This window comes from Camellia sinensis, chromosome 14 (assembly GCF_055761805.1).
Source record: "Camellia sinensis isolate YWXY chromosome 14, ASM5576180v1, whole genome shotgun sequence".
Lineage (NCBI taxonomy): Eukaryota > Viridiplantae > Streptophyta > Magnoliopsida > Ericales > Theaceae > Camellia > Camellia sinensis.
Genome location: NC_138974.1, coordinates 103,780,591 through 103,795,768, shown reverse-complemented (window position 1 = coordinate 103,795,768; position 15,178 = coordinate 103,780,591). Strand labels below are relative to the sequence as shown.

Below are 15,178 nucleotides of genomic sequence, written 5' to 3'. Positions count from 1 at the left end.
TTTAAAAGGGAGAAATTGTCGAAAAGGAGGCGAAGGCGATTGAATGGGCTAAAAATCGGACAGGCTGTCCGGGGAAAAAAAAAAGAGGGGGGGGGTGGTGGAAAAAGGGACAAAAGGGGTGCAACACGAGGACTTCCCAGGGGGTCACCCATCCTAGTACTACTCTCGCCCAAGCACGCTTAACTGCGGAGTTCTGATGGGATCCGGTGCATTAGTGCTGGTATGATCGCACCCGAAAATTAACCGCGACTTTATTGTTTTAAGCAGTAGACGGGGAAAGAAATGAAATTGAATGGAACAGGATAATCTGGAAATGGTTTAAAAGGGAGAAATTGTCGAAAAGGAGGCGAAGGCGATTGAATGGGCTAAAAATCGGACAGGCTGTCCGGGGAAAAAAAAAGGGGGGGGGGTGGTGGAAAAAGGGACAAAAGGGGTGCAACACGAGGACTTCCCAGGGGGTCAACATCCTAGTACTACTCTCGCCCAAGCACGCTTAACTGCGGAGTTCTGATGGGATCCGGTGCATTAGTGCTGGTATGATCGCACCCGAAGATTAACCGCGACTTTATTGTTTTAAGCAGTAGACGGGGAAAAAAATGAAATTGAATGGAACAGGATAATCTGGAAATGGTTTAAAAGGGAGAAATTGTCGAAAAGGAGGCGAAGGCGATTGAATGGGCTAAAAATCGGACAGGCTGTCCGGGGAAAAAAAAAAGAGGGGGGGGTGGTGGAAAAAGGGACAAAAGGGGTGCAACACGAGGACTTCCCAGGGGGTCACCCATCCTAGTACTACTCTCGCCCAAGCACGCTTAACTGCGGAGTTATGATGGGATCCGGTGCATTAGTGCTGGTATGATCGCACCCGAAGATTAACCGCGACTTTATTGTTTTAAGCAGTAGACGGGGAAAAAAATGAAATTGAATGGAACAGGATAATCTGGAAATGGTTTAAAAGGGAGAAATTGTCGAAAAGGAGGCGAAGGCGATTGAATGGGCTAAAAATCGGACAGGCTGTCCGGGGAAAAAAAAAAGAGGGGGGGGGGTGGTGGAAAAAGGGACAAAAGGGGTGCAACACGAGGACTTCCCAGGGGGTCACCCATCCTAGTACTACTCTCACCCAAGCACGCTTAACTGCGGAGTTCTGATGGGATCCGGTGCATTAGTGCTGGTATGATCGCACCCGAAGATTAACCGCGACTTTATTGTTTTAAGCAGTAGACGGGGAAAAAAATGAAATTGAATGGAACAGGATAATCTGGAAATGGTTTAAAAGGGAGAAATTGTCGAAAAGGAGGCGAAGGCGATTGAATGGTCTAAAAATCGGACAGGCTGTCCGGGGAAAAAAAAAAGAGGGGGGGGAGTGGTGGAAAAAGGGACAAAAGGGGTGCAACACGAGGACTTCCCAGGGGGTCACCCATCCTAGTATTACTCTCGCCCAAGCACGCTTAACTGCGGAGTTCTGATGGGATCCGGTGCATTAGTGCTGGTATGATCGCACCCGAAGATTAACCGCGACTTTTTTGTTTTAAGCAGTAGACGGGGAAAAAAATGAAATTGAATGGAACAGGATAATCTGGAAATGGTTAAAAAGGGAGAAATTGTCGAAAAGGAGGCGAAGGCGATTGAATGGGCTAAAAATCGGACAGGCTGTCCGAGGAAAAAAAAAAGAGGGGGGGTGGAAAAAGGGACAAAAGGGGTGCAACACGAGGACTTCCCAGGGGGTCACCCATCCTAGTACTACTCTCGCCCAAGCACGCTTAACTGCGGAGTTCTGATGGGATACGGTGCATTAGTGCTGGTATGATCGCACCCGAAGATTAACCGCGACTTTATTGTTTTAAGCAGTAGACGGGGAAAAAAATGAAATTGAATGGAACAGGATAATCTGGAAATGGTTTAAAAGGGAGAAATTGTCGAAAAGGAGGCGAAGGCGATTGAATGGGCTAAAAATCGGACAGGCTGTCCAGGGAAAAAAAAAAGAGGGGGGGGGGTGGTGGAAAAAGGGACAAAAGGGGTGCAACACGAGGACTTCCCAGGGGGTCAACATCCTAGTACTACTCTCGCCCAAGCACGCTTAACTGCGGAGTTCTGATGGGATCCGGTGCATTAGTGCTGGTATGATCGCACCCGAAGATTAACCGCGACTTTATTGTTTTAAGCAGTAGACGGGGAAAAAAATGAAATTGAATGGAACAGGATAATCTGGAAATGGTTTAAAAGGGAGAAATTGTCGAAAAGGAGGCGAAGGCGATTGAATGGGCTAAAAATCGGACAGGCTGTCCGGGGAAAAAAAAAAGAGGGGGGGGTGGTGGAAAAAGGGACAAAAGGGGTGCAACACGAGGACTTCCCAGGGGGACACCCATCCTAGTACTACTCTCGCCCAAGCACGCTTAACTGCGGAGTTCTGATGGGATCCGGTGCATTAGTGCTGGTATGATCGCACCCGAAGATTAACCGCGACTTTATTGTTTTAAGCAGTAGACGGGGAAAAAAATGAAATTGAATGGAACAGGATAATCTGGAAATGGTTTAAAAGGGAGAAATTGTCGAAAAGGAGGCGAAGGCGATTGAATGGGCTAAAAATCGGACAGGCTGTCCGGGGAAAAAAAAAAGAGGGGGGGGGGGTGGTGGAAAAAGGGAGAAAAGGGGTGCAACACGAGGACTTCCCAGGGGATCACCCATCCTAGTACTACTCTCGCCCAAGCACGCTTAACTGCGGAGTTCTGATGGGATCCGGTGCATTAGTGCTGGTATGATCGCACCCGAAGATTAACCGCGACTTTATTGTTTTAAGCAGTAGACGGGTAAAAAAATGAAATTGAATGGAACAGGATAATCTGGAAATGGTTTAAAAGGGAGAAATTGTCGAAAAGGAGGCGAAGGCGACTGAATGGGCTAAAAATCGGACAGGCTGTCCGGGAAAAAAAAAAAGAGGGGGGGGTGGTGGAAAAAGGGACAAAAGGGGTGCAACACGAGGGCTTCCCAGGGGGTCACCCATCCTAGTACTATTCTCGCCCAAGCACGCTTAACTGCAGAGTTCTGATGGGATCCGGTGCATTAGTGCTGGTATGATCGCACCCGAAGATTAACCGCGACTTTATTGTTTTAAGCAGTAGACGGGGAAAAAAATGAAATTGAATGGAACAGGATAATCTGGAAATGGTTTAAAAGGGAGAAATTGTCGAAAACGAGGCGAAGGCGATTGAATGGGCTAAAAATCGGACAGGCTGTAAGGGAAAAAAAAGAGAGGGGGGGTGGTGGAAAAAGGGACAAAAGGGGTGCAACACGAGGACTTCCCAGGGGGCCACCCATCCTAGTACTACTCTCGCCCAAGCACGCTTAACTGCAGAGTTCTGATGGGATCCGGTGCATTAGTGCTGGTATGATCGCACCCGAAGATTAACCGCGACTATATTGTTTTAAGCAGTAGACGGGGAAAAAAATGAAATTGAATGGAACAGGATAATCTGGAAATGGTTTAAAAGGGAGAAATTGTCGAAAAGGAGGCGAAGGCGATTGAATGGGCTAAAAATCGGACAGGCTATCCGGGGAAAAAAAAAAGAGGGGGGGGTGGAAAAAGGGACAAAAGGGGTGCAACACAAGGACTTCCCAGGGGGTCACCCATCCTAGTACTACTCTCGCCCAAGCACGCTTAACTGCGGAGTTCTGATGGGATCCGGTGCATTAGTGCTGGTATGATCGCACCCAAAGATTAACCGCGACTTTATTGTTTTAAGCAGTAGACGGGGAAAAAAATGAAATTGAATGGAACAGGATAATCTGGAAATGGTTTCAAAGGGAGAAATTGTCGAAAAGGAGGCGAAGGCGATTGAATGGGCTAAAAATCGGACAGGCTGTCCGGGGAAAAAAAAAAGAGGGGGGGTGTTGGAAAAAGGGACAAAAGGGGTGCAACACGAGGACTTCCCAGGTGGTCACCCATCCTAGTACTACTCTCGCCCAAGCACGCTTAACTGCGGAGTTCTGATGGGATCCGGTGCATTAGTGCTGGTATGATCGCACCCGAAGATTAACCGCGACTTTATTGTTTTAAGCAGTAGACGGGGAAAAAAATGAAATTGAATGGAACAGGATAATCTGGAAATGGTTTAAAAGGGAGAAATTGTCGAAAAGGAGGCGAAGGCGATTGAATGGGCTAAAAATCGGACAGGCTCTCCGGGGAAAAAAAAAAGAGGGGGGGGTGGTGGAAAAAGGGACAAAAGGGGTGCAACACGAGGACTTCCCAGGGGGTCAACATCCTAGTACTACTCTCGCCCAAGCACGCTTAACTGCGGAGTTCTGATGGGATCCGGTGCATTAGTGCTGGTATGATCGCACCCGAAGATTAACCGCGACTTTATTGTTTTAAGCAGTAGACGGGGAAAAAAATGAAATTGAATGGAACAGGATAATCTGGAAATGGTTTAAAAGGGAGAAATTGTCGAAAAGGAGGCGAAGGCGATTGAATGGGCTAAAAATCGGACAGGCTGTCCGGGGAAAAAAAAAAGAGGGGGGGGTGGTGGAAAAAGGGACAAAAGGGGTGCAACACGAGGACTTCCCAGGGGGTCACCCATCCTAGTACTACTCTCGCCCAAGCACGCTTAACTGCGGAGTTCTGATGAGATCCGGTGCATTAGTGCTGGTATGATCGCACCCGAAGATTAACCGCGACTTTATTGTTTTATGCAGTAGACGGGGAAAAAAATGAAATTGAATGGAACAGGATAATCTGGAAATGGTTTAAAAGGGAGAAATTGTCGAAAAGGAGGCGAAGGCGATTGAATGGGCTAAAAATCGGACAGGCTGTCCGGGGAAAAAAAAAAGAGGGGGGGGGGTGGTGGAAAAAGGGACAAAAGGGGTGCAACACGAGGACTTCCCAGGGGGTCACCCATCCTAGTACTACTCTCGCCCAAGCACGCTTAACTGCGGAGTTCTGATGGGATCCGGTGCATTAGTGCTGGTATGATCGCACCCGAAGATTAACCGCGACTTTATTGTTTTAAGCAGTAGACGGGGAAAAAAATGAAATTGAATGGAACAGGATAATCTGGAAATGGTTTAAAAGGGAGAAATTGTCGAAAAGGAGTCGAAGGCGATTGAATGGTCTAAAAATCGGACAGGCTGTCCGGGGAAAAAAAAAAGAGGGGGGGGGGGGTGGTGGAAAAAGCGACAAAAGGGGTGCAACACGAGGACTTCCCAGGGGGTCACCCATCCTAGTATTACTCTCGCCCAAGCACGCTTAACTGCGGAGTTCTGATGGGATCCGGTGCATTAGTGCTGGTATGATCGCACCCGAAGATTAACCGCGACTTTATTGTTTTAAGCAGTAGACGGGGAAAAAAATGAAATTGAATGGAACAGGATAATCTGGAAATGGTTAAAAAGGGAGAAATTGTCGAAAAGGAGGCGAAGGCGATTGAATGGGCTAAAAATCGGACAGGCTGTCCGAGGAAAAAAAAAAGAGGGGGGGTGGAAAAAGGGACAAAAGGGGTGCAACACGAGGACTTCCCAGGGGGTCACCCATCCTAGTACTACTCTCGCCCAAGCACGCTTAACTGCGGAGTTCTGATGGGATCCGGTGCATTAGTGCTGGTATGATCGCACCCGAAGATTAACCGCGACTTTATTGTTTTAAGCAGTAGACGGGGAAAAAAATGAAATTGAATGGAACAGGATAATCTGGAAATGGTTTAAAAGGGAGAAATTGTCGAAAATGAGGCGAAGGCGATTGAATGGGCTAAAAATCGGACAGGCTGTCCGGGGAAAAAAAAAAGAGGGGGGGGGGGGTGGGGGGAAAAGGGACAAAAGGGGTGCAACACGAGGACTTCCCAGGGGGTCAACATCCTAGTACTACTCTCGCCCAAGCACGCTTAACTGCGGAGTTCTGATGGGATCCGGTGCATTAGTGCTGGTATGATCGCACCCGAAGATTAACCGCGACTTTATTCTTTTAAGCAGTAGACGGGGAAAAAAATGAAATTGAATGGAACAGGATAATCTGGAAATGGTTTAAAAGGGAGAAATTGTCGAAAAGGAGGCGAAGGCGATTGAATGGGCTAAAAATCGGACAGGCTGTCCGGGGAAAAAAAAAGAGGGGGGGGTGGTGGAAAAAGGGACAAAAGGGGTGCAACACGAGGACTTCCCAGGGGATCACCCATCCTAGTACTACTCTCGCCCAAGCACGCTTAACTGCGGAGTTCTGATGGGATCCGGTGCATTAGTGCTGGTATGATCGCACCCGAAGATTAACCGCGACTTTATTGTTTTAAGCAGTAGACGGGGAAAAAAATGAAATTGAATGGAACAGGATAATCTGGAAATGGTTTAAAAGGGAGAAATTGTCGAAAAGGAGGCGAAGGCGATTGAATGGGCTAAAAATCGGCCAGGCTGTCCGGGGAAAAAAAAAAGAGGGGGGGGTGGTGGAAAAAGGGACAAAAGGGGTGCAACACGAGGGCTTCCCAGGGCGTCACCCATCCTAGTACTATTCTCGCCCAAGCACGCTCAACTGCGGAGTTCTGATTGGATCCGGTGCATTAGTGCTGGTATGATCGCACCCGAAGATTAACCGCGACTTTATTGTTTTAAGCAGTAGACGGGGAAAAAAATGAAATTGAATGGAACAGGATAATCTGGAAATGGTTTAAAAGGGAGAAATTGTCGAAAAGGAGGCGAAGGCGATTGAATGGGCTAAAAATCGGACAGGCTGTCCGGGGAAAAAAAAAAGAGGGGGGGGGGTGGTGGAAAAAGGGACAAAAGGGGTGCAACACGAGGACTTCCCAGGGGGTCACCCATCCTAGTACTACTCTCACCCAAGCACGCTTAACTGCGGAGTTCTGATGGGATCCGGTGCATTAGTGCTGGTATGATCGCACCCGAAGATTAACCGCGACTTTATTGTTTTAAGCAGTAGACGGGGAAAAAAATGAAATTGAATGGAACAGGATAATCTGGAAATGGTTTAAAAGGGAGAAATTGTCGAAAAGGAGGCGAAGGCGATTGAATGGTCTAAAAATCGGACAGGCTGTCCGGGGAAAAAAAAAAGAGGGGGGGGAGTGGTGGAAAAAGGGACAAAAGGGGTGCAACACGAGGACTTCCCAGGGGGTCACCCATCCTAGTATTACTCTCGCCCAAGCACGCTTAACTGCGGAGTTCTGATGGGATCCGGTGCATTAGTGCTGGTATGATCGCACCCGAAGATTAACCGCGACTTTTTTGTTTTAAGCAGTAGACGGGGAAAAAAATGAAATTGAATGGAACAGGATAATCTGGAAATGGTTAAAAAGGGAGAAATTGTCGAAAAGGAGGCGAAGGCGATTGAATGGGCTAAAAATCGGACAGGCTGTCCGAGGAAAAAAAAAAGAGGGGGGGTGGAAAAAGGGACAAAAGGGGTGCAACACGAGGACTTCCCAGGGGGTCACCCATCCTAGTACTACTCTCGCCCAAGCACGCTTAACTGCGGAGTTCTGATGGGATACGGTGCATTAGTGCTGGTATGATCGCACCCGAAGATTAACCGCGACTTTATTGTTTTAAGCAGTAGACGGGGAAAAAAATGAAATTGAATGGAACAGGATAATCTGGAAATGGTTTAAAAGGGAGAAATTGTCGAAAAGGAGGCGAAGGCGATTGAATGGGCTAAAAATCGGACAGGCTGTCCAGGGAAAAAAAAAAGAGGGGGGGGGGTGGTGGAAAAAGGGACAAAAGGGGTGCAACACGAGGACTTCCCAGGGGGTCAACATCCTAGTACTACTCTCGCCCAAGCACGCTTAACTGCGGAGTTCTGATGGGATCCGGTGCATTAGTGCTGGTATGATCGCACCCGAAGATTAACCGCGACTTTATTGTTTTAAGCAGTAGACGGGGAAAAAAATGAAATTGAATGGAACAGGATAATCTGGAAATGGTTTAAAAGGGAGAAATTGTCGAAAAGGAGGCGAAGGCGATTGAATGGGCTAAAAATCGGACAGGCTGTCCGGGGAAAAAAAAAAGAGGGGGGGGTGGTGGAAAAAGGGACAAAAGGGGTGCAACACGAGGACTTCCCAGGGGGACACCCATCCTAGTACTACTCTCGCCCAAGCACGCTTAACTGCGGAGTTCTGATGGGATCCGGTGCATTAGTGCTGGTATGATCGCACCCGAAGATTAACCGCGACTTTATTGTTTTAAGCAGTAGACGGGGAAAAAAATGAAATTGAATGGAACAGGATAATCTGGAAATGGTTTAAAAGGGAGAAATTGTCGAAAAGGAGGCGAAGGCGATTGAATGGGCTAAAAATCGGACAGGCTGTCCGGGGAAAAAAAAAAGAGGGGGGGGGGGTGGTGGAAAAAGGGAGAAAAGGGGTGCAACACGAGGACTTCCCAGGGGATCACCCATCCTAGTACTACTCTCGCCCAAGCACGCTTAACTGCGGAGTTCTGATGGGATCCGGTGCATTAGTGCTGGTATGATCGCACCCGAAGATTAACCGCGACTTTATTGTTTTAAGCAGTAGACGGGTAAAAAAATGAAATTGAATGGAACAGGATAATCTGGAAATGGTTTAAAAGGGAGAAATTGTCGAAAAGGAGGCGAAGGCGACTGAATGGGCTAAAAATCGGACAGGCTGTCCGGGAAAAAAAAAAAGAGGGGGGGGTGGTGGAAAAAGGGACAAAAGGGGTGCAACACGAGGGCTTCCCAGGGGGTCACCCATCCTAGTACTATTCTCGCCCAAGCACGCTTAACTGCAGAGTTCTGATGGGATCCGGTGCATTAGTGCTGGTATGATCGCACCCGAAGATTAACCGCGACTTTATTGTTTTAAGCAGTAGACGGGGAAAAAAATGAAATTGAATGGAACAGGATAATCTGGAAATGGTTTAAAAGGGAGAAATTGTCGAAAACGAGGCGAAGGCGATTGAATGGGCTAAAAATCGGACAGGCTGTAAGGGAAAAAAAAGAGAGGGGGGGTGGTGGAAAAAGGGACAAAAGGGGTGCAACACGAGGACTTCCCAGGGGGCCACCCATCCTAGTACTACTCTCGCCCAAGCACGCTTAACTGCAGAGTTCTGATGGGATCCGGTGCATTAGTGCTGGTATGATCGCACCCGAAGATTAACCGCGACTATATTGTTTTAAGCAGTAGACGGGGAAAAAAATGAAATTGAATGGAACAGGATAATCTGGAAATGGTTTAAAAGGGAGAAATTGTCGAAAAGGAGGCGAAGGCGATTGAATGGGCTAAAAATCGGACAGGCTATCCGGGGAAAAAAAAAAGAGGGGGGGGTGGAAAAAGGGACAAAAGGGGTGCAACACAAGGACTTCCCAGGGGGTCACCCATCCTAGTACTACTCTCGCCCAAGCACGCTTAACTGCGGAGTTCTGATGGGATCCGGTGCATTAGTGCTGGTATGATCGCACCCAAAGATTAACCGCGACTTTATTGTTTTAAGCAGTAGACGGGGAAAAAAATGAAATTGAATGGAACAGGATAATCTGGAAATGGTTTCAAAGGGAGAAATTGTCGAAAAGGAGGCGAAGGCGATTGAATGGGCTAAAAATCGGACAGGCTGTCCGGGGAAAAAAAAAAGAGGGGGGGTGTTGGAAAAAGGGACAAAAGGGGTGCAACACGAGGACTTCCCAGGTGGTCACCCATCCTAGTACTACTCTCGCCCAAGCACGCTTAACTGCGGAGTTCTGATGGGATCCGGTGCATTAGTGCTGGTATGATCGCACCCGAAGATTAACCGCGACTTTATTGTTTTAAGCAGTAGACGGGGAAAAAAATGAAATTGAATGGAACAGGATAATCTGGAAATGGTTTAAAAGGGAGAAATTGTCGAAAAGGAGGCGAAGGCGATTGAATGGGCTAAAAATCGGACAGGCTCTCCGGGGAAAAAAAAAAGAGGGGGGGGTGGTGGAAAAAGGGACAAAAGGGGTGCAACACGAGGACTTCCCAGGGGGTCAACATCCTAGTACTACTCTCGCCCAAGCACGCTTAACTGCGGAGTTCTGATGGGATCCGGTGCATTAGTGCTGGTATGATCGCACCCGAAGATTAACCGCGACTTTATTGTTTTAAGCAGTAGACGGGGAAAAAAATGAAATTGAATGGAACAGGATAATCTGGAAATGGTTTAAAAGGGAGAAATTGTCGAAAAGGAGGCGAAGGCGATTGAATGGGCTAAAAATCGGACAGGCTGTCCGGGGAAAAAAAAAAGAGGGGGGGGTGGTGGAAAAAGGGACAAAAGGGGTGCAACACGAGGACTTCCCAGGGGGTCACCCATCCTAGTACTACTCTCGCCCAAGCACGCTTAACTGCGGAGTTCTGATGAGATCCGGTGCATTAGTGCTGGTATGATCGCACCCGAAGATTAACCGCGACTTTATTGTTTTATGCAGTAGACGGGGAAAAAAATGAAATTGAATGGAACAGGATAATCTGGAAATGGTTTAAAAGGGAGAAATTGTCGAAAAGGAGGCGAAGGCGATTGAATGGGCTAAAAATCGGACAGGCTGTCCGGGGAAAAAAAAAAGAGGGGGGGGGGGTGGTGGAAAAAGGGACAAAAGGGGTGCAACACGAGGACTTCCCAGGGGGTCACCCATCCTAGTACTACTCTCGCCCAAGCACGCTTAACTGCGGAGTTCTGATGGGATCCGGTGCATTAGTGCTGGTATGATCGCACCCGAAGATTAACCGCGACTTTATTGTTTTAAGCAGTAGACGGGGAAAAAAATGAAATTGAATGGAACAGGATAATCTGGAAATGGTTTAAAAGGGAGAAATTGTCGAAAAGGAGTCGAAGGCGATTGAATGGTCTAAAAATCGGACAGGCTGTCCGGGGAAAAAAAAAAGAGGGGGGGGGGGGGTGGTGGAAAAAGCGACAAAAGGGGTGCAACACGAGGACTTCCCAGGGGGTCACCCATCCTAGTATTACTCTCGCCCAAGCACGCTTAACTGCGGAGTTCTGATGGGATCCGGTGCATTAGTGCTGGTATGATCGCACCCGAAGATTAACCGCGACTTTATTGTTTTAAGCAGTAGACGGGGAAAAAAATGAAATTGAATGGAACAGGATAATCTGGAAATGGTTAAAAAGGGAGAAATTGTCGAAAAGGAGGCGAAGGCGATTGAATGGGCTAAAAATCGGACAGGCTGTCCGAGGAAAAAAAAAAGAGGGGGGGTGGAAAAAGGGACAAAAGGGGTGCAACACGAGGACTTCCCAGGGGGTCACCCATCCTAGTACTACTCTCGCCCAAGCACGCTTAACTGCGGAGTTCTGATGGGATCCGGTGCATTAGTGCTGGTATGATCGCACCCGAAGATTAACCGCGACTTTATTGTTTTAAGCAGTAGACGGGGAAAAAAATGAAATTGAATGGAACAGGATAATCTGGAAATGGTTTAAAAGGGAGAAATTGTCGAAAATGAGGCGAAGGCGATTGAATGGGCTAAAAATCGGACAGGCTGTCCGGGGAAAAAAAAAAGAGGGGGGGGGGGGTGGGGGGAAAAGGGACAAAAGGGGTGCAACACGAGGACTTCCCAGGGGGTCAACATCCTAGTACTACTCTCGCCCAAGCACGCTTAACTGCGGAGTTCTGATGGGATCCGGTGCATTAGTGCTGGTATGATCGCACCCGAAGATTAACCGCGACTTTATTCTTTTAAGCAGTAGACGGGGAAAAAAATGAAATTGAATGGAACAGGATAATCTGGAAATGGTTTAAAAGGGAGAAATTGTCGAAAAGGAGGCGAAGGCGATTGAATGGGCTAAAAATCGGACAGGCTGTCCGGGGAAAAAAAAAGAGGGGGGGGTGGTGGAAAAAGGGACAAAAGGGGTGCAACACGAGGACTTCCCAGGGGATCACCCATCCTAGTACTACTCTCGCCCAAGCACGCTTAACTGCGGAGTTCTGATGGGATCCGGTGCATTAGTGCTGGTATGATCGCACCCGAAGATTAACCGCGACTTTATTGTTTTAAGCAGTAGACGGGGAAAAAAATGAAATTGAATGGAACAGGATAATCTGGAAATGGTTTAAAAGGGAGAAATTGTCGAAAAGGAGGCGAAGGCGATTGAATGGGCTAAAAATCGGCCAGGCTGTCCGGGGAAAAAAAAAAGAGGGGGGGGTGGTGGAAAAAGGGACAAAAGGGGTGCAACACGAGGGCTTCCCAGGGCGTCACCCATCCTAGTACTATTCTCGCCCAAGCACGCTCAACTGCGGAGTTCTGATTGGATCCGGTGCATTAGTGCTGGTATGATCGCACCCGAAGATTAACCGCGACTTTATTGTTTTAAGCAGTAGACGGGGAAAAAAATGAAATTGAATGGAACAGGATAATCTGGAAATGGTTTAAAAGGGAGAAATTGTCGAAAAGGAGGCGAAGGCGATTGAATGGGCTAAAAATCGGACAGGCTCTTCGGGGAAAAAAAAAAGAGGGGGGGGTGGTGGAAAAAGGGACAAAAGGGGTGCAACACGAGGACTTCCCAGGGGGTCAACATCCTAGTACTACTCTCGCCCAAGCACGCTTAACTGCGGAGTTCTGATGGGATCCGGTGCATTAGTGCTGGTATGATCGCACCCGAAGATTAACCGCGACTTTATTGTTTTAAGCAGTAGACGGGGAAAAAAATGAAATTGAATGGAACAGGATAATCTGGAAATGGTTTAAAAGGGAGAAATTGTCGAAAAGGAGGCGAAGGCGATTGAATGGGCTAAAAATCGGACAGGCTGTCCGGGGAAAAAAAAAAGAGGGGGGGGGGTGGTGGAAAAAGGGACAAAAGGGGTGCAACACGAGGACTTCCCAGGGGGTCACCCATCCTAGTACTACTCTCGCCCAAGCACGCTTAACTGCGGAGTTCTGATGAGATCCGGTGCATTAGTGCTGGTATGATCGCACCCGAAGATTAACCGCGACTTTATTGTTTTAAGCAGTAGACGGGGAAAAAAATGAAATTGAATGGAACAGGATAATCTGGAAATGGTTTCAAAGGGAGAAATTGTCGAAAAGGAGGCGAAGGCGATTGAATGGGCTAAAAATCGGACAGGCTGTCCGGGGAAAAAAAAAAGAGGGGGGGTGGTGGAAAAAGGGACAAAAGGGGTGCAACACGAGGACTTCCCAGGTGGTCACCCATCCTAGTACTACTCTCGCCCAAGCACGCTTAACTGCGGAGTTCTGATGGGATCCGGTGCATTAGTGCTGGTATGATCGCACCCGAAGATTAACCGCGACTTTATTGTTTTAAGCAGTAGACGGGGAAAAAAATGAAATTGAATGGAACAGGATAATCTGGAAATGGTTTAAAAGGGAGAAATTGTCGAAAAGGAGGCGAAGGCGATTGAATGGGCTAAAAATCGGACAGGCTGTCCGGGGAAAAAAAAAAGAGGGGGGGGGGGGTGGTGGAAAAAGGGACAAAAGGGGTGCAACACGAGGACTTCCCAGGGGGTCACCCATCCTAGTACTACTCTCGCCCAAGCACGCTTAACTGCGGAGTTCTGATAGGATCCGGTGCATTAGTGCTGGTATGATCGCACCCGAAGATTAACCGCGACTTTATTGTTTTAAGCAGTAGACGGGGAAAAAAATGAAATTGAATGGAACAGGATAATCTGGAAATGGTTTAAAAGGGAGAAATTGTCGAAAAGGAGGCGAAGGCGATTGAATGGGCTAAAAATCGGACAGGCTGTCCGGGGAAAAAAAAAAAGAGGGGGGGGGTGGTGGAAAAAGGGACAAAAGGGGTGCAACACGAGGACTTCCCAGGGGGTCACCCATCCTAGTACTACTCTCGCCCAAGCATGCTTAACTGCGGAGTTCTGATGGGATCCGGTGCATTAGTGCTGGTATGATCGCACCCGAAGATTAACCGCGACTTTATTGTTTTAAGCAGTAGACGGGGAAAAAAATGAAATTGAATGGAACAGGATAATCTGGAAATGGTTTAAAAGGGAGAAATTGTCGAAAAGGAGGCGAAGGCGATTGAATGGGGTAAAAATCGGACAGGCTGTCCGGGGAAAAAAAAAAGAGGGGGGGGTGGTGGTGGAAAAGGGACAAAAGGGGTGCAACACGAGGACTTCCCAGGGGGACACCCATCCTAGTATTACTCTCGCCCAAGCACGCTTAACTGCGGAGTTCTGATGGGATCCGGTGCATTAGTGCTGGTATGATCGCACCCGAAGATTAACCGCGACTTTATTGTTTTAAGCAGTAGACGGGGAAAAAAATGAAATTGAATGGAACAGGATAATCTGGAAATGGTTTAATAGGGAGAAATTGTCGAAAATGAGGCGAAGGCGATTGAATGGGCTAAAAATCGGACAGGCTGTCCGGGGAAAAAAAAAAGAGGGGGGGGGGTGGTGGAAAAAGGGACAAAAGGGGTGCAACACGAGGACTTCCCAGGGGGTCACCCATCCTAGTACTACTCTCGCCCAAGCACGCTTAACTGCGGAGTTCTGATGGGATCCGGTGCATTAGTGCTGGTATGATCGCACCCGAAGATTAACCGCGACTTTATTGTTTTAAGCAGTAGACGGGGAAAAAAATGAAATTGAATGGAACAGGATAATCTGGAAATGGTTTAAAAGGAAGAAATTGTCGAAAAGGAGGCGAAGGCGATTGAATGGGCTAAAAATCGGACAGGCTGTCCGGGGAAAAAAAAAAGAGAGGGGGCGGTGGTGGAAAAAGGGACAAAAGGGGTGCAACACGAGGACTTCCCTGGGGGTCACCCATCCTAGTATTACTCTCGCCCAAGCACGCTTAACTGCGGTGTTCTGATGGGATTCGGTGCATTAGTGCTGGTATGATCGCACCCGAAGATTAACCGCGACTTTATTGTTTTAACCAGTAGACGGGGAAAAAAATGAAATTGAATGGAACAGGATAATCTGGAAATGGTTAAAAAGGGAGAAATTGTCGAAAAGGAGGCGAAGGCGATTGAATGGGCAAAAAATCGGACAGGCTGTCCGGGGAAAAAAAAAAAGAAGGGGGGGGGTGGTGGAAAAAGGGACAAAAGGGGTGCAACACGAGGACTTCCCAGGGGGTCACCCATCCTAGTACTACTCTCGCCCAAGCACGCTTAACTGCGGAGTTCTGATGGGATCCGGTGCATTAGTGCTGGTATGATCGCACCCGAAGATTAACCGCGACTTTATTGTTTTAAGCAGTAGACGGGGAAAAAAATGAAACTGAATGGAACAGGATAATCT

The 15,178-nt window shown here is 47.8% G+C and overlaps 48 non-coding genes across 48 annotated transcripts; all 48 read right to left on the bottom strand.

Annotated features, from left to right (window-relative positions):
- Positions 1-115: 115 nt before the first annotated feature.
- Positions 116-234, bottom strand: LOC145809815 (5S ribosomal RNA). Its single transcript, XR_014353382.1, has one exon. It is a non-coding gene; the product is annotated as a 5S ribosomal RNA (ribosomal RNA).
- Positions 235-430: 196 nt separating this feature from the next.
- LOC145811290 (5S ribosomal RNA) lies at positions 431-548 on the bottom strand. Its single transcript, XR_014354834.1, has one exon. It is a non-coding gene; the product is annotated as a 5S ribosomal RNA (ribosomal RNA).
- Positions 549-745: 197 nt separating this feature from the next.
- Positions 746-864, bottom strand: LOC145810555 (5S ribosomal RNA). Its single transcript, XR_014354119.1, has one exon. It is a non-coding gene; the product is annotated as a 5S ribosomal RNA (ribosomal RNA).
- Positions 865-1,063: 199 nt separating this feature from the next.
- Positions 1,064-1,182, bottom strand: LOC145809568 (5S ribosomal RNA). The gene has a single exon (XR_014353129.1). It is a non-coding gene; the product is annotated as a 5S ribosomal RNA (ribosomal RNA).
- Positions 1,183-1,381: 199 nt separating this feature from the next.
- LOC145809806 (5S ribosomal RNA) lies at positions 1,382-1,500 on the bottom strand. The gene has a single exon (XR_014353373.1). It is a non-coding gene; the product is annotated as a 5S ribosomal RNA (ribosomal RNA).
- Positions 1,501-1,693: 193 nt separating this feature from the next.
- Positions 1,694-1,812, bottom strand: LOC145810395 (5S ribosomal RNA). The gene has a single exon (XR_014353965.1). It is a non-coding gene; the product is annotated as a 5S ribosomal RNA (ribosomal RNA).
- A 199-nt stretch (positions 1,813-2,011) lies between these two features.
- LOC145811289 (5S ribosomal RNA) lies at positions 2,012-2,129 on the bottom strand. Its single transcript, XR_014354833.1, has one exon. It is a non-coding gene; the product is annotated as a 5S ribosomal RNA (ribosomal RNA).
- A 197-nt stretch (positions 2,130-2,326) lies between these two features.
- On the bottom strand, positions 2,327-2,445 carry LOC145809308 (5S ribosomal RNA). Its single transcript, XR_014352830.1, has one exon. It is a non-coding gene; the product is annotated as a 5S ribosomal RNA (ribosomal RNA).
- Positions 2,446-2,645: 200 nt separating this feature from the next.
- Positions 2,646-2,764, bottom strand: LOC145809494 (5S ribosomal RNA). Its single transcript, XR_014353053.1, has one exon. It is a non-coding gene; the product is annotated as a 5S ribosomal RNA (ribosomal RNA).
- A 197-nt stretch (positions 2,765-2,961) lies between these two features.
- Positions 2,962-3,080, bottom strand: LOC145809940 (5S ribosomal RNA). The gene has a single exon (XR_014353507.1). It is a non-coding gene; the product is annotated as a 5S ribosomal RNA (ribosomal RNA).
- Positions 3,081-3,275: 195 nt separating this feature from the next.
- LOC145810126 (5S ribosomal RNA) lies at positions 3,276-3,394 on the bottom strand. The gene has a single exon (XR_014353692.1). It is a non-coding gene; the product is annotated as a 5S ribosomal RNA (ribosomal RNA).
- Positions 3,395-3,588: 194 nt separating this feature from the next.
- LOC145809191 (5S ribosomal RNA) lies at positions 3,589-3,707 on the bottom strand. Its single transcript, XR_014352690.1, has one exon. It is a non-coding gene; the product is annotated as a 5S ribosomal RNA (ribosomal RNA).
- A 196-nt stretch (positions 3,708-3,903) lies between these two features.
- LOC145808956 (5S ribosomal RNA) lies at positions 3,904-4,022 on the bottom strand. The gene has a single exon (XR_014352445.1). It is a non-coding gene; the product is annotated as a 5S ribosomal RNA (ribosomal RNA).
- Positions 4,023-4,219: 197 nt separating this feature from the next.
- Positions 4,220-4,337, bottom strand: LOC145811287 (5S ribosomal RNA). The gene has a single exon (XR_014354831.1). It is a non-coding gene; the product is annotated as a 5S ribosomal RNA (ribosomal RNA).
- A 197-nt stretch (positions 4,338-4,534) lies between these two features.
- LOC145809220 (5S ribosomal RNA) lies at positions 4,535-4,653 on the bottom strand. The gene has a single exon (XR_014352725.1). It is a non-coding gene; the product is annotated as a 5S ribosomal RNA (ribosomal RNA).
- A 199-nt stretch (positions 4,654-4,852) lies between these two features.
- On the bottom strand, positions 4,853-4,971 carry LOC145809804 (5S ribosomal RNA). Its single transcript, XR_014353370.1, has one exon. It is a non-coding gene; the product is annotated as a 5S ribosomal RNA (ribosomal RNA).
- A 201-nt stretch (positions 4,972-5,172) lies between these two features.
- Positions 5,173-5,291, bottom strand: LOC145809805 (5S ribosomal RNA). The gene has a single exon (XR_014353372.1). It is a non-coding gene; the product is annotated as a 5S ribosomal RNA (ribosomal RNA).
- A 193-nt stretch (positions 5,292-5,484) lies between these two features.
- LOC145809793 (5S ribosomal RNA) lies at positions 5,485-5,603 on the bottom strand. The gene has a single exon (XR_014353359.1). It is a non-coding gene; the product is annotated as a 5S ribosomal RNA (ribosomal RNA).
- A 201-nt stretch (positions 5,604-5,804) lies between these two features.
- On the bottom strand, positions 5,805-5,922 carry LOC145811286 (5S ribosomal RNA). Its single transcript, XR_014354830.1, has one exon. It is a non-coding gene; the product is annotated as a 5S ribosomal RNA (ribosomal RNA).
- Positions 5,923-6,118: 196 nt separating this feature from the next.
- LOC145809493 (5S ribosomal RNA) lies at positions 6,119-6,237 on the bottom strand. The gene has a single exon (XR_014353052.1). It is a non-coding gene; the product is annotated as a 5S ribosomal RNA (ribosomal RNA).
- A 197-nt stretch (positions 6,238-6,434) lies between these two features.
- LOC145811886 (5S ribosomal RNA) lies at positions 6,435-6,553 on the bottom strand. The gene has a single exon (XR_014355418.1). It is a non-coding gene; the product is annotated as a 5S ribosomal RNA (ribosomal RNA).
- Positions 6,554-6,752: 199 nt separating this feature from the next.
- Positions 6,753-6,871, bottom strand: LOC145809567 (5S ribosomal RNA). The gene has a single exon (XR_014353128.1). It is a non-coding gene; the product is annotated as a 5S ribosomal RNA (ribosomal RNA).
- A 199-nt stretch (positions 6,872-7,070) lies between these two features.
- Positions 7,071-7,189, bottom strand: LOC145809803 (5S ribosomal RNA). The gene has a single exon (XR_014353369.1). It is a non-coding gene; the product is annotated as a 5S ribosomal RNA (ribosomal RNA).
- Positions 7,190-7,382: 193 nt separating this feature from the next.
- On the bottom strand, positions 7,383-7,501 carry LOC145810394 (5S ribosomal RNA). Its single transcript, XR_014353964.1, has one exon. It is a non-coding gene; the product is annotated as a 5S ribosomal RNA (ribosomal RNA).
- Positions 7,502-7,700: 199 nt separating this feature from the next.
- Positions 7,701-7,818, bottom strand: LOC145811285 (5S ribosomal RNA). Its single transcript, XR_014354829.1, has one exon. It is a non-coding gene; the product is annotated as a 5S ribosomal RNA (ribosomal RNA).
- Positions 7,819-8,015: 197 nt separating this feature from the next.
- On the bottom strand, positions 8,016-8,134 carry LOC145809307 (5S ribosomal RNA). The gene has a single exon (XR_014352829.1). It is a non-coding gene; the product is annotated as a 5S ribosomal RNA (ribosomal RNA).
- Positions 8,135-8,334: 200 nt separating this feature from the next.
- LOC145809492 (5S ribosomal RNA) lies at positions 8,335-8,453 on the bottom strand. Its single transcript, XR_014353051.1, has one exon. It is a non-coding gene; the product is annotated as a 5S ribosomal RNA (ribosomal RNA).
- A 197-nt stretch (positions 8,454-8,650) lies between these two features.
- Positions 8,651-8,769, bottom strand: LOC145809939 (5S ribosomal RNA). The gene has a single exon (XR_014353506.1). It is a non-coding gene; the product is annotated as a 5S ribosomal RNA (ribosomal RNA).
- Positions 8,770-8,964: 195 nt separating this feature from the next.
- Positions 8,965-9,083, bottom strand: LOC145810125 (5S ribosomal RNA). Its single transcript, XR_014353691.1, has one exon. It is a non-coding gene; the product is annotated as a 5S ribosomal RNA (ribosomal RNA).
- Positions 9,084-9,277: 194 nt separating this feature from the next.
- Positions 9,278-9,396, bottom strand: LOC145809190 (5S ribosomal RNA). The gene has a single exon (XR_014352689.1). It is a non-coding gene; the product is annotated as a 5S ribosomal RNA (ribosomal RNA).
- Positions 9,397-9,592: 196 nt separating this feature from the next.
- LOC145808849 (5S ribosomal RNA) lies at positions 9,593-9,711 on the bottom strand. Its single transcript, XR_014352321.1, has one exon. It is a non-coding gene; the product is annotated as a 5S ribosomal RNA (ribosomal RNA).
- Positions 9,712-9,908: 197 nt separating this feature from the next.
- On the bottom strand, positions 9,909-10,026 carry LOC145811284 (5S ribosomal RNA). Its single transcript, XR_014354828.1, has one exon. It is a non-coding gene; the product is annotated as a 5S ribosomal RNA (ribosomal RNA).
- Positions 10,027-10,223: 197 nt separating this feature from the next.
- Positions 10,224-10,342, bottom strand: LOC145809219 (5S ribosomal RNA). Its single transcript, XR_014352723.1, has one exon. It is a non-coding gene; the product is annotated as a 5S ribosomal RNA (ribosomal RNA).
- A 200-nt stretch (positions 10,343-10,542) lies between these two features.
- Positions 10,543-10,661, bottom strand: LOC145809782 (5S ribosomal RNA). The gene has a single exon (XR_014353347.1). It is a non-coding gene; the product is annotated as a 5S ribosomal RNA (ribosomal RNA).
- Positions 10,662-10,863: 202 nt separating this feature from the next.
- On the bottom strand, positions 10,864-10,982 carry LOC145809802 (5S ribosomal RNA). Its single transcript, XR_014353368.1, has one exon. It is a non-coding gene; the product is annotated as a 5S ribosomal RNA (ribosomal RNA).
- Positions 10,983-11,175: 193 nt separating this feature from the next.
- LOC145809772 (5S ribosomal RNA) lies at positions 11,176-11,294 on the bottom strand. The gene has a single exon (XR_014353335.1). It is a non-coding gene; the product is annotated as a 5S ribosomal RNA (ribosomal RNA).
- A 201-nt stretch (positions 11,295-11,495) lies between these two features.
- Positions 11,496-11,613, bottom strand: LOC145811283 (5S ribosomal RNA). Its single transcript, XR_014354827.1, has one exon. It is a non-coding gene; the product is annotated as a 5S ribosomal RNA (ribosomal RNA).
- Positions 11,614-11,809: 196 nt separating this feature from the next.
- On the bottom strand, positions 11,810-11,928 carry LOC145809491 (5S ribosomal RNA). Its single transcript, XR_014353050.1, has one exon. It is a non-coding gene; the product is annotated as a 5S ribosomal RNA (ribosomal RNA).
- Positions 11,929-12,125: 197 nt separating this feature from the next.
- LOC145811885 (5S ribosomal RNA) lies at positions 12,126-12,244 on the bottom strand. Its single transcript, XR_014355417.1, has one exon. It is a non-coding gene; the product is annotated as a 5S ribosomal RNA (ribosomal RNA).
- A 197-nt stretch (positions 12,245-12,441) lies between these two features.
- LOC145811282 (5S ribosomal RNA) lies at positions 12,442-12,559 on the bottom strand. The gene has a single exon (XR_014354826.1). It is a non-coding gene; the product is annotated as a 5S ribosomal RNA (ribosomal RNA).
- A 199-nt stretch (positions 12,560-12,758) lies between these two features.
- LOC145809218 (5S ribosomal RNA) lies at positions 12,759-12,877 on the bottom strand. The gene has a single exon (XR_014352722.1). It is a non-coding gene; the product is annotated as a 5S ribosomal RNA (ribosomal RNA).
- A 196-nt stretch (positions 12,878-13,073) lies between these two features.
- On the bottom strand, positions 13,074-13,192 carry LOC145808738 (5S ribosomal RNA). Its single transcript, XR_014352207.1, has one exon. It is a non-coding gene; the product is annotated as a 5S ribosomal RNA (ribosomal RNA).
- A 201-nt stretch (positions 13,193-13,393) lies between these two features.
- On the bottom strand, positions 13,394-13,512 carry LOC145809817 (5S ribosomal RNA). The gene has a single exon (XR_014353384.1). It is a non-coding gene; the product is annotated as a 5S ribosomal RNA (ribosomal RNA).
- A 199-nt stretch (positions 13,513-13,711) lies between these two features.
- On the bottom strand, positions 13,712-13,830 carry LOC145809727 (5S ribosomal RNA). Its single transcript, XR_014353289.1, has one exon. It is a non-coding gene; the product is annotated as a 5S ribosomal RNA (ribosomal RNA).
- Positions 13,831-14,029: 199 nt separating this feature from the next.
- Positions 14,030-14,148, bottom strand: LOC145810343 (5S ribosomal RNA). Its single transcript, XR_014353917.1, has one exon. It is a non-coding gene; the product is annotated as a 5S ribosomal RNA (ribosomal RNA).
- Positions 14,149-14,347: 199 nt separating this feature from the next.
- Positions 14,348-14,466, bottom strand: LOC145809761 (5S ribosomal RNA). Its single transcript, XR_014353323.1, has one exon. It is a non-coding gene; the product is annotated as a 5S ribosomal RNA (ribosomal RNA).
- A 199-nt stretch (positions 14,467-14,665) lies between these two features.
- LOC145811863 (5S ribosomal RNA) lies at positions 14,666-14,784 on the bottom strand. Its single transcript, XR_014355396.1, has one exon. It is a non-coding gene; the product is annotated as a 5S ribosomal RNA (ribosomal RNA).
- Positions 14,785-14,984: 200 nt separating this feature from the next.
- On the bottom strand, positions 14,985-15,103 carry LOC145809750 (5S ribosomal RNA). The gene has a single exon (XR_014353312.1). It is a non-coding gene; the product is annotated as a 5S ribosomal RNA (ribosomal RNA).
- Positions 15,104-15,178: the final 75 nt, after the last annotated feature.